The sequence below is a fragment of the Meriones unguiculatus genome, chromosome 4 (assembly GCF_030254825.1).
Source record: "Meriones unguiculatus strain TT.TT164.6M chromosome 4, Bangor_MerUng_6.1, whole genome shotgun sequence".
Taxonomy (NCBI): Eukaryota; Metazoa; Chordata; class Mammalia; order Rodentia; family Muridae; genus Meriones; species Meriones unguiculatus.
In genome coordinates, this window is record NC_083352.1 from 92,371,418 (window position 1) to 92,385,132 (window position 13,715).

The following is a 13,715-nucleotide window of genomic DNA, read 5'->3' on the forward strand; positions in this document are numbered from 1 at the left end:
ACATGGTAGGTCACAGCCATCTATAATTAGATCTGATGTTCTCTTCTGTCATGCAGGCACACATGTAAACAGAGTGCTCATATGTACAAATAAATAAACCCTTGAAAAAAAGAAACTGTAGGTTTCTCAGTAGAAACTCCAAAAGCCCTAATTTTATCCATATTTCCCCAATTCCATCTATAGGTGTAGAGGTTGTTGTGTCCAGGCACTGTGTGCCATATATGAATCCAGGGAGAGCACATTTTCTTAATTGATTCAATCTGATAGACAGGATGTGGATACCAATAATTTCCTCTCTCAACCCCCACTACCAAGTTCAATGAAGGAACCCATTGCTGCCAGTCACCATGAGTGGGGACAGCCATCCTGAGACTGAGGCCACAAATGAAGATTATGAAATGAGGAATAGGCCTGAGCTCCTGAGTCACTGAAAATATTATTGACCTGCCAAACACCCCATTTCTGGAGTCTCTCTCTAGATTCCCCTGACCCCATTTCACAGCTGTAATGATGGCCTAAGTTGGAACTGGGTTTATTTGGTTGGTTGGGTGGGTGGGGTGTTTTTGGTTTTTTGTTGTTGTTGTTGTTGTTTGTTTTGTTTTGTTTTTGCTTTGTTTCTTGTTTGCTTTGTTTTTTGTTACTTCTACTCCAGATTCTCACTGGCTAGGCACAAGACTCATGGTTAGAACTAAGAACTGAAAAATTCATACCTCAAGAAATGACCTCACCCTCTGCCTCTCCCTCCTTCACAACCTGCTTACTCTAGTCTCTTCTCTTCCCCAGTCACCACATAGTCTCCTTTGTACCATCTAAATTTAGCCCATGGCAAGCCACCTTTGCCACAGGTTCGTGTTATAAGCTCCACACCAGCATGTGGTTGGATTCCCACTGATGAGATGCTTACCTGTCCGGACATAAACAGTTGCCCTGTCCAGTCATTGCTTCTCCATCTTCAAGACTGATCTATTGTATCTGAGAACATAACTGTCTAAAGAACTAAGTGATGGGAAAGTGGCTAAGGTATGGTCAGTGGAAAGTCAAAAGAAGGGACTGGATAAATCTCTAAAGGGGAAAGAATGAATTTCATGTCTCCTCCCCTCATTGCTTAGAATTCAGGTGTCATGTGGTAGCTAGAGCAAAGACGCCCCACCAAGTTCACAGTCAGAGAAGCCACTGAGGATGGCTAGTCCCTGTGGAATGGATACCCAAACAGCCCATTTATGATTGGCATGTTGCAGAAGACAAAAAATGCTTCCTGTGTCAGTGGCATTTTGACCTTTGTTAGAGTTTCTTGGCCTTTGCCCTAATCCATATGCTACTCTTTGATCAAGTAGTGTCAGCTCTTATGCAAAGGCCAGCCTATCTGTGTCCACTCACCTCAAAGGGAGCTGCTAGCAGGGAGCTTGAATGATGCCAAGACTTGTGTGAGTTGGTCATTCAGTCAGCTACTAAACAAATACCAGAAAAAGAATGAGAAAGTAGGGAGGAAAAAGTTTCATCTTCATGCCTGGCAGGAAACAGAGAGAGAAGAGGTAACCTTCAAAATCATGGCCCCATTGGCCTACTCTTCCAAATAGTTGCCTCTTCCTAAATTTTCCAGAACTGTCCACACTAGAACCACTTAGGTGGGACAGACCTTCAACATAGGAGCCTATTGGGCTATTCAAACTGTAATGTAAATGGAGGTGTTGCTCTCTATAGCAAGGGGCTCATGGGCTGGTTGGCCTATCATAGCTATTCTGAGTGAAGTTCAAGAGGTTGAGTTTTTGGATATCCAAGACAAGTCATTGTGTATGGTGCTCCTATGGGGAGTGGGCAGCAAAGAAGTAGCTACTGAAGACTCCACCAAGAGCTGGCAGTCCAGTGGATCTGAAGGGGAGACTGGTCTGGGTAACACATCATAGTATCTGCTGGAGTGTCCACTGACTCATTCAACACACACTTCCTGTGTACCTGCTCAGTGCTGGGAAATGCGCTCCTTCCCCTCCTTGCCCTGCCTCCAGCCCCTCCAGTCCCTGTTCCCATCCCTTCCCAGGCTTCCCTCCTCCATCTTCTTCTCAACCCCCTACAGTCTGCCTGGAGCCAGAGCTCCAAGAATGAGCTAGCGCCTTAATTGCTTCTCTCTCCTCTGTGACATCAATTGGAGGTGACATTTCCCGGGCACCGCGCTGCATCCCTGTGGCTGCATATTCCCCCTGTCATAGGATATCACCGAAACTGTCACAAGGGGAAAGCTAGAAGCCATCGGAGAAGCAAGGGGTGGGGGCCGAAATCTGGGGTGGCATTCAAAGGGTTGGTGAGGTTCACTTCTCAGAGCGGGTTCCAGAGGTATGGTCTGCCCTGCTGATCTCCGCCTTGGGAAACTTGACACCATCTGACATCTCACACAGCTGAGCTATGCCAACCAGGTCTCTCACCCAGAGCACGGGGAAGTGAGCTGGACTCTGGATTTCACAGTCAACCTGGAAAAGGCGTTAATGTGAAGCACGGGAGCAAGGTATCCCAGCAGAGAGCTGGCTTTTCGGCCTCTGGTAGAAGCTGCTTCTGTCTTGAGCTCCACTTCCATCACTTGGAATGTCTCTTTCCAGCCATAAAATCAAGGCAGGAACATTAACCTCCAAGGGTGCTTGCTAATGAGGATTAAGCATGAAATGTCATCAGGTCAAATCAGCTAAAGACATAGGGAGCGTTTTGGGGGGAATCATCAAGAATGGTTTCTCTGGCTCCAGTTGGTCATCTATGGTCTTTTGTTGTTGGTGGTGGTGGTGATGGTGGTGATGGCAATGATGGTGTTCGTGGTGGTGGTGGTGGTGGTAGACAGGGCCTTACTATACAGCACCAGCTGGCCAAGAATTTAGTATGTAGATGAGGTTGTCCTAGAACTCACAGAATCCTCCTGCCTCTGCCTCCCCAGTGCTGAAATTAAAGATGAGCCATCACACCTGGCTCAGTGTTCTCCATGTTTCAGGGAATGGTATCAGGTATATTGGCAAAGAATGTCCCCCCAAATGACCACATGTTTCATTTTCACCCCTACTAATGTCCTTCCTCTCCTACCTGGACCTTCTCTTTCCTTTCTTGACATGTCTCCACCCAGTGGCCACCCAAAAGTCAAGGTTCTCTTTTCACAGCCAAGATTAGACCAGACCATTAGCCCTTCAGGAGGATTGCCACTGTGGAGAGGCAGTCTTCCCCATCTGCTGGCCGTGTCCCCCATCACGCACTTCTCAACCCCAGCCTCACTTTGGTTCATTGTTACAGTCTTGCCTCAAATTTGCCAAGGCTATCTCAGAGCCATGGCCTGGACTGTTCCTCTACCTGGACTACTCATCCACACTCTCCCCTGATGGTTGTCACTGAAACTGCACAGATACTGTCTTTTAAGGTAAGTCATCAGTGATTGCACAACCTGAAATGACTCCCTAGGTCAAGCTTTCTCCTTTCTCTTCCCTCCCCTTTCTCCTTCCTTTGTTTTCTCCTACATTATCTTCTTTCTTTCCCTCTTTTCCTATCCCTCCCACCCTTCCTTTTCCTCTCCATCTTTCTTTCCCTCACTCCCCTTTCCTGTCTCAAGTTTCTGCCTTGGTTAGTTGTTGGTGGTGTTTTCCTTCCTTCCTTCCTTCCTTCCTTCCTTCCTTCCTTCCTTCCTTTCTTTCTTTCTTTCTTTCTTTCTTCTTGACAGAAGCCAAAGTCGTCTGAGAAAAGGAAACCTCAGTTGAAACAGTCTCCATCAGATTGTATGTAGGCAAGGCACTGGGGCATTTTCTTGATTGACGATTGATGTGGGAGGGTGCAGCCTGTTGTGGGCAGTGCCACTTCCAAGCAAGCTGGTGGTCCTGGAGTGTATAAGAAAGCAGGCTGAGCAAGCCACAAGCAAGCCAGTAAGCAGCTTCCTGTATGGCCTCTGCATCAATTCCTGCCTCCAGCTTCCTGCTTTGAGTTCCTGCTCTGACTTAGTGAAAGACTGTGAGTTAGATGAATAAGCCAAATGAACCCATTCTTCCTTGAGTTGCTTTTGATAATGATCTTTATCACAACAATAGAAGACAAACTAAGAGGGAGATGGATTTTATCTCTATCTCTACCTTTCTTTCTTTCTTTCTTTCTTTCTTTCTTTCTTTCTTCCTTTCTCTCTTCCTCCCAGTCTCCCTTCACTCTTCGCTTTCCCCACACTGCTGTCTTGCTCATTTTCTTTTCCCTCTGAGTTCCTCAGCCTTGCCTCACATTTCTCACGGCTACTGCACTGCCAGCACCTGCATTGGTGCTCATAGCCCAGGTGACATTAGGCCCATCCATCCTGAATGTGACAGCTGCACGTGATGGACCGTACCATCTCAAGAGCATCCTAAAAGAAAGCCCCTCAGCTACTCCAAATCTCAAAGGCTCAAGGGATGTTTAAGGGCCCCTGTGTCCTTGCCACCCATGTGGGTAGAGATCCCAGCAACCATTGTGTGGGCCTGGCTCCACACACAGCAGCTCCCCAAACCACCATTCAGGCCATTGCTCTAACAGACAATGGCCAAACAGTCACTAGGTAGTTTGTCCCCCAGGTTCATGAGGTCTCAAAATGCAAAGGATCCATCAGGTCTCCATTTTCCAGACAGAGTGCTGGCTTTGGAAAAGCCACTCACAGTTCTGACTCTCTGCTGCAGCCTCCCCTCAACCCATGGCTACTCTGTGGCTCCCTAACTGGGCCCTTTCCTCAACTCTCTGCACATCTGACTTTGTGCATACCATCCTTTGCCAGAAAGCATGGGTGTCAGAGAGCCATCTGGCTCTCTTCTGTGGCCCTCCCATAAACCCTGCTCTATCAAACATCTTTTTCTTGCTTTGACAAATTATTTTCCTGAGTGCCCCACTTCCCACTTGCCATAAACTCAACCTTAGAGTAGCAAGAAGGTCCTTCACCAGGAATCACTGTACATCCTCAGCACCCACAAAAAACAGAATTCACAGTAGGTGCTCTGTAAACTCCTATTGAGTGACACGAGTACAAGCCTTATTCTGATGGAAAAATCTGAATTCTCCAGTGCTCTGCTCACGGGGAGACCTTCAACCCTGCTTTCTCCCGTGACTGTTTTCTGTTGGTGCTTCTACCGTCAGCTGGATTTGATTATTAATAATAAAAACAACTTAGGATTTATGGAGCACATGGAACCCTGGCTGACTAGTGGGCTCAAACTTCATACATGCGAACCAGTCTGCTACCTGAAACCCAGCAATCCGTAAGGAAGGGAGAGCGAACCTGATCCGCTTCTGAAATGTGAACAGCTCTTCTGTCACTGGGCTCCTGTCCTCCAACTCCGCCTGGCTACCCCTCCTCAGGCTGCCACCACAAGGTTGCCAAAAACAGGGCTCTGAGGCCTGGAGGAATCTCCTTAAGTCAGAACTCCCTGGGGGCTGGAGAGAGGCATTGGAGATGAGGGTGATGTGAGTTTGCTTTTGGCCCTCAAGATTGCTGTGGTCAGCTTGGAATCAATTGCAGGCATTCAAAAATCAGATTTTACATAAAAAGAAATCTCGATTTCTCTCTTCTCTTGAAAAACAAGAACTTCAGGCTGTGCTCCTGTCTGGCAACAATTTACAGGGGTTGATTGATGGCTGTGCCCTGTTAGAAGGGTGAGGGCCCCAGTTCACCCTGGAACCGTTTCTCTCTGTGCTGCCACTCCCGCTCCAGGCTCGCCTCACCCACTGCGTAGACAACCCAACTAGGAAAAGGGCGGCACCCAAAAGCTCACCCCTTCCCTGTTTCCTAGAAATAGACAGGACAAAGTGAGGTCACCAAGATTACCAGGACCCCAGGTCTTCTGTACCTTAAACCAGTGCGCCTTCCCCGAGCTGTTCTTGGGACAACCACTGAGTTCATTACACAGGACTTCAGTGACAACACCACGGACCAGAATGCTTCCAATAAAGGGAATTTATTGTCATGGTCCAGGGCCAGCCCTCCAAAGTAAGGTGTCAACAACGCCACACTCCTTTTCTCAAGAGCCCAAGGGACCCACCTTCTTGCTTCTCCCAACTCCAGGTTCATGCTGCACCTTGGCTTGTAGCCACACCAATACTATCTCCCCTCCGTATTCACATGGCCTCCTTGAGCACACACACACACATAGACATCATCATCATCACCATCATCAAATACCTTAAAAACAAAATATAGCAACAAAAAATACCAGTTAAGAGAACTGAAAGAACCTATTTGCAGGTTATGAGAGCAATGGTTTAATTCACAATCATAAATTCCCATTGTAGCTATCATATACTGTAACTGTGTAAATTACAGGTAGATTTTCATTGTATCATGTGTATGTTTATAATGAATTAAGAGGAACTCCTATGAATCAGTTTGAAGGGTAGACACTCCAAAAAAATTGTTCTGTTTTGTTTTTCAATTCTCAAGAGAAAGACTGTGAAAGCTGAAAGGAACAGACGGAAAGTCTGCCTTCCACAGCAAGCAGAGAATCACACAGGGAAAACTGCTTCTTTACCCCAAATATGACAAAGACTCAACCTGATGTTCAAGGCTTGCATGGAGGCTGGGGCAGAGCATCCTTCCCTGTGGCCAGCAGGAACAGGAATTGGTACAGGGAGGAGGAGGAGTCATTAGAATCTTCCAGTACCCATCAACCATGAAAATCACAAATTCAAAAATTTTGAAAGTGTAAATCAGAAAAATCAGGGGAGAAAATGTGGCAAAATGACAATATCACGTGTAGCATAGTAGTCATCCTGTCCTTGTGTGTGTGCCTGTGTGAACGTTTGTCTTTAGAAAGAGAGGTCAAAGGTCACAGAGCCAAAGATTACCAATATGACAGAGTTGGGCTCAGGCATCTTATCTTCTCCTTTGTCTTCCAGGTCGATTTAAGGGACTGTGCGGGTGGTTGTCATTTATGCTTGTGAAGCCTTGGCAGCTTCTATGCACAGTGTGAGGCTTCCTTCTCCATCCTGCTTTTGTTTGAGTCACATGACTAGTTCTAACGGATGAGCTCTGAGCATAAGAGCCAAGCATCTCTACTGAGCCAGAGTGCCTGACACACCACGTCCACCATGTGACCAGGATAAGCGCTTGCTCACCCCGGATGGACATGCGCCAACGGGCCCACTGAGCTACAGGGGCTGCATGTTCTCACAGCAAGAGCTCACTTCTGCTGACTGCAAGGCTATTGCTGCCTTCCTGTGCAGAGAAAGAGGACATCAGAGAGGAAAAGGGACACGGCCACCAATCTCAACCCTCTTTGAGATGGCGGAAAGAATGTCTTCATTCTGAAGAAAAACTTCCCTTACCACAGACCGGCTCTCTTCTCTCTCTCTCTCTCTCACTCACTCTGTGTGTGTGTGTGTGTGTGTGTGTGTGTGTGTGTCTGTGTGTGTGTGTTTGTATTTGCATGCTCATGAGGAGGCTGAAGGTTAACCTCGGTGTCATTCCTGAGGCACCATCCTCTCTGCTCTTGACACAGGGCCTCTCACTCATCCTGGAGCTGACCTCTGCTGGCACATGAGCTCAGTAATCCTCCTGTCTCTCCTTCCCAGCAGTGGGACTACAAGTGTGAACCACTACATACAGCTTCTTTTCACTGATGCTGGGTATTGAACTCAGGTACTCATATTTGCAAGGTGGGAACCCTCCCAAATCAGTTTTTTTTCCTCATTGCCCACCCCCTTTAAGACTCTGTCTCACTCTGGAGCCCAGGCTGGCCTCAATACCACAGAAATCCTTCTCCCTCAGACTTACTAGTGGACCTTCACACACTCACATTCTCATACACATGTCAGTAGGCCAAGGAAGTGAAGCTATTCTTTATAGGTGATACAGAGTGTCACGCTCTATGTCACTGAGCTACACGCCAGCCCCGAGTCCCCTGAATGAGAAAGTTGCTCGAATCTCAGAACTAGGCTCTGTAGCTTTCCCAGAAACCATTTGCACCTGCCAGGCCTAGGAGGAGAGAAGAGACCTGAGGCTGGCCCGGGGCACTCGGCACCCCACTTCAGCCTCCTCCTGAATGCAGATCCATGCATGCCAGGTATGCACTCGAGGTTGTCTCTTGACTCTAGAAGGAGTCACTCCAAAGTCTTGGCATTATCCAGGCCTAGAACTGTTTCTCCTTTGCAAACAAGGGTCACTCAGGGAAAAGCAGGAACAGGTTTATTTTCTTCCTCTGGCTGGCTCCCTTGAGGCACGTCAGGCAGGCTCTGTAGCACTCTGGTCATGGAGAGAGAATAGCTTTGAAAGGAGACTGCAGGAGGTCAAGGGTACCATTGCAAGGAGGGCTATGGTTAGGGTAGGCACAAACATTGGGGTGGAGAAAGAAGGGGAACAGAATTAAACAGAGAAAAAGAAAGGGAGGGAGGTGAGAAGCATGAATAGAAGGGTAAAAGCAAAGATGAGGGTGGAGGTACCTGGGTTGATCTATGGATGGATGGGGTAGAGGAATAAATAAATGAGTGACTTAAGTATGGAGGGAGGGAGGAAAGGATGGATGGATGGTAGATGGATAGGTGGACAGATGGATTAAATAATGCCTAGATGGGTGAATGGATAGAGGGATGGATGGATGGTTGGGATAGGTGGGAGGGTCTATGAGTAAATGGGTAGAATGATTTGTTTTAAACAAAGGCTCAAGTTCTTAGCTTCTTAACCTGCTGAGATGTGAGAAGTCCCAGCTACACATTCCCACCCTCCATTGTCTGCCATGGTGGACTGAACCCTTTAAAACCAGGAGCCAAAGAAAATGTCCCCTCAAGCCTTCCATGTTGCAAGCTTACAATGACAGCTACTGTGGTTCGTATCATGGCTATCCCATGAGCACACCATCTTCCAATTCACAGATGCAGCTGATCACCATAAACACCATGTATCGACCGTGTGCTCCCTGCTACATGTGGTTCTAATGATTTTATGTTGTTCATATTCAATTAATCTACGTAATACCTTAACCAAAATAGATACTACGACTAGTCCTGTTTCTCACACGAGGAAACTGAGGTTCAGGGAAGTTTGGATCACTTTCCATACTGGACACACAGCTGGTTATGGTGAAGTTCTGACCTAAGACCAGGATATCTAACCATTGTTCTGGCCTCCCTGCTTCACCACCACCTCACTATTCCATCAGTCTGCTCTCCCTCCGTGCTTCACCACCCCATCAGGCTACCCCTCCCTCCCTGCCTCATCACTCAGTACTGTCTGTTCCTCCTTGTACCATGTGGGAATAAAAGAAAGTCATAGCTGCTCATCGAGGGAGGTGTCTTGGGACTGACCACACATTCCACTGTCCCTGGATGAGCTCTGCATCAGTATCTTTCATACTCCAATGAAGACCCCCTGGACCATTGCTTCTAGGAGATTACAACATTCATTCTTTCATTCATTCACCATCCATGCTATGACTACTGTGTCAGATACTAAGCTATGTTTGAGGATGAGCATACATTTAAAGCAATGTGCCCCTAGCCTAAAGGGAGAGCAATGGAGGTCCTTGGGGCCTGAGGCAGTGCAGAGGTAGGGGATGAGCTGCACAGGTTGCCCAGTAGAAACCAAAATGAAGAGCGGCTTCCACCATTCGGCATGTCAGTTGTAATGGCATCACCAAGACTCTAGCACACAGTATCTTCAAGCAGAGTCTTCAGTCCTCACCTTGGCCTCACATCCAATCCATTTGCAGAGAGAGAGAGAGAGAGAGAGAGAGAGAGAGAGAGAGAGAGGAACTGTATAACATCCTCATCTCACCTTTGTAAGGCAGATGCAATTTTTATTAGGAAATTGCCAAAACATCAGAAAAGAAAACTAACTAGACACTCAATCAGTGTTGCACTAACAGATGTGACCTTGCTTTTTAGGGGGCATTTCTTCCTCTGTGTTGTCGGCAGCATAGCCAAGTTCCTGGCGCTGGGGTTGAGCCAGACACATCAGGTCTCTGAGTCTGACTGGTGATGTATTTGCTATATTGATTTAGCAATGTCACTTGCTCTTCAAAGTGTCTGGATTCTCCTTTGCAAAAAAACAAGCAAGCGAGCGAGCAAACAAAACCCAACAAACAAGCAACAACAAAAACAATGAAGCAGACGTGTTCTTCCTCCTTTGCTGGGCTCTTTGATGGGGTCCTTTAGAAAAAAAAAATCTATGCATCTTCAATTCCTGGTACTTAACTGGTAGTCAGTGCGTTATTCTGTTGATTCTTGCTTTTAGAGGTTGGTTCTGGGTCTGAGACCTCCTCCACTTGCCAGCCAGGGGCTAAGTGACCTCCCCAAGTCTGTCTGCAAATCCTAATGAGAATTACATGAAAAGAACCAGGAGAGTATTGAGCACTGCCCAGCTGCTGCTATTGATTTTGTAATTCTTGACGCCACTATCACTGCAACACAGCAATATTTCTTTCCATCTTGACTTTTACACAATACACCTACACAACCACACACACACACACACACACACCATATGTAGTTGAAACCATGAGATCCAGGTTAGGTAAGGGGCAGTGCCCTGTGGCTCATTCCTTTTGGGAGAAACCTCAAATAGGGAGCCACATGACTATCTTGCTATGTATGTTTTTCGGGAATAAGTATCCAACTAACATTGTGCCATGCCCCGACTCAGGGCCCAAGATGGGGTTCTTGAAATATAGGGTTCTGACCTGCAGTTAGGTGTACAAGAAACGCTGTGGTCTTGAGAAAGCAAACAGCACTCTCCCCCCTCCCCCCTTCTCTCCTCCCCCCCCCCCCCCCCGCCAGCCTTTACCCCATTGTTTTGCCAGGCTGGTATTAAACACTCATTTCACATTGTTGGTCTCTTAGAGTATTAGACAGTGGTGCCTCTCTCCTCCTCCTCCTCCTCCTCCATCTCTCCCCCTCATCCCCCACCCAGCCATTCTCAGAGACTTGGCTGGCTCCGAAGGTTCCAGACAGTGGAGCTAAACATGTTAGCCGACAGACGAGCGAGGCACAAGAGGCGGCAGGAATCAAATAAAAGGCAAACGCGGCAGCCGCAGGTCAGTGCTGTATAAATATTTATGCTGGAGGAAAAGTTGGTGGCTGAGTAACGACCTTGTGGCTGGTATTAATAGAGATAATGTGTGTCTCTAGAACGTGCCGCCAGAGAGAGAAAGGGGTGGGAGAGGGGGAGGCAGGGCGAGAGCGGGGATGTTATAAATCTTCGTGCCAAGCCTAGACCCTACTGACCTTTCCTCCCCCGCACCCGCGCCTGCATCTTCACATCTATTTTTTTCTCCTCTTGGGCCAACTTGTCTCTACTAGGGTGCCCATTCTTCTCTGCATCAGCTACCTGGAGTGGACCCCTCTCGCTGCAGCCAGGGGCCTACACCACGTTGAGTGTAAACCTGGTGCTTCAGGAAAGCAAAGGACAGTGAGCGAGCTGATTGACGTGTACCGCATACCTCACCTTTCTGTTACCCCAAAGATGGGATCCCAGTTTCGTCTTTTGAGGGTCCCTGGTCTTCATCACTCTCCTGTGCCCCAGCCTGTGTGTGGTGGTGTCTGAGGGGACTGTCCTCATGCTGTCTGCCCAGGTTCTTCCTCCTACAAAAACTCCCCAGTACTCCCATAGTCCAGATGAAACCCAAGGCTTGTAGCCTGTGTTGGGGTAGTCCTCCTTGGAGGCCTCTCTTTCCTTCCCTGTCCCCTGTGGCTTCCTTGCCCAGCAAAACAGAACTGCCTTTAATTCTCAAAAGCCTACCTTCCCATGCATACCCAAGTTTGCCCACATCGTTTCATTTCTTCTCCCTGGTACCCCTGTTTTGTTTTGTCTTGTTTTCCTTTGGCGGGGTTGGGGCAATGCTGAGCATAGAGCACAGGACTTGGTGCATGTCAGTGCAGGCTCTATGCACCCTACAGCCTTTGTCCTGTTCGTTTTGAAGCAGGGTGTTATTGTTGCAGCCTTGAATTTGTGGTCCTCCTGACTCTACCTCCCAAGCACCAAGCTGCCAGCGCATCAGGCTCTGTGATTCTAAATGAAGTGCTCTATCTGCATCTGGGAGGGAGGCCACACCCCTTTCTCCAAAAGACTTTCCTTGTTGTTTTTTGTATTTATTTTTATTTTTATTAATTATAGTTTATTCACTTTGTACCCTCCCCTCTAGCTCCCTCCCTCCAACTCACCAAATCCCACCCTCCCTCCCCCTTCTCCACCAATGCCCCTCCCAAGTCCACTGATAGGGGAGATCTTCTTCTCATTCCTTCTATCAGGTCTCATCAAGAGTGGCTGCATTGTCTTCCGCTATGGCTTGGTAAGGTTGTCCGGTAAGGTTGCCAACACCCCCCCCCCGCCTTCAGGGGGAGGTGATCAAAGAGCCAACCACTGAGTTCATGTCAGAGACAGGCCCTGTTCCCCTTACTAGAGAACCCACTTGGAGACTGAGCTGCTACATGGGCTACATCTGTGCAGGGACTCTAGATTATCCCCATGAATGGTGCTTGGTTGGAGTATCAGTCTCAGAAAAGACCCCTGTGCCCAGATCTTTTGGTTCTGTTGCTCTCCTTGTGGAGCTCCTGTCCTCTCTAGGTCTTACTATCTCCCCCTTCTTTCATAAGATACCCTGCACTCTGCCCAAAGTTTGGCTATAAGTTTCAGCTTCTGTTTTGATACTCTGCAGGGTAGAGCTTTTCAGAGGCCCTCTGTGGCAGGCTCTTGTCCTGTTTCCTGTTTTCTCCTTCTTCTGAAGTCCATCCTCTTTGCCTTCTGAATGGGGATTGGGCATCTTAGCCAGCATCCTCTTTCTTGATTACTTTCTTTAGGTGTGCAGATTTTAGTATATTTATCAGACTTTCCTTGTTTTTAAGATTATGTTTTCTTTGTATTTGTGTGTGCATCTATGAATGTGTATGTATGTGCATGTGCACATGAGTGCAGTCCTTACAGAGGCCAGAAGGGGGTGCCAGATCCCCTGGAGATCAAGTTACAGGAGTCTGTGAGCTGCCCAATATGGGTGCTAGGAACCAAACTCAGGTCCTCAATGAGAGCAGTAGGAAGTGCTGAGCCATCTCTTTAAGTCCCCCTTCCCTGTTTTTAAGGCCCTCTTTTCTCCAGTTCCCAGATACACTGCGTCTCCTACTGCAGACAATTCAATCATCCCAGTAAAGATCGGATGTATGATTAGTCTCTCTCGTTCCTGAAACAATCTGTGTATTGGAAAATCAACAAACGACTGTGAGCATTATATCCTCAAAATAATCACCCTGGTATACCTCAGGGATCATCTGTCACCTGAGTCACAGATACAGGACCATGCCTTCTTCATACTGAAAAAGAGATGGCATCAGAGTCCCTCCATCTTGGGGTAAGAAAGTATACACCTTAAATATCTTGAAAAGGAGGGTCTGGGGGATGGTTCAGTTAGTAAAATGTTTGTGTGAGGACCCGAGTTCAATCCCCAGCACCCATGTGAACAGGGCACAAGGGCACACATCTGCAATCCTAATGCTGGGGAAATGGATACATAGCATTCCTGAGGCTCACTGGCCAGCCATTCTAAACAATAGCTGAGCTCCAGGTTCATTAAGAGACCTTGCCTCAGAAATAAGCAAATGATTGAGGAAGGCAACCAATATTAACCTATAGTCTCCACACATGTGCATGTCCATACACACGCACACACGCATGCATGCATACACACAAAGAGAGAGAGAGTCTATAAAAGGTTCGAGTTTTTACTAGGACATGAAGCCACAGGTCCCCTATGCCAGGCAGGAGACAGCCCACA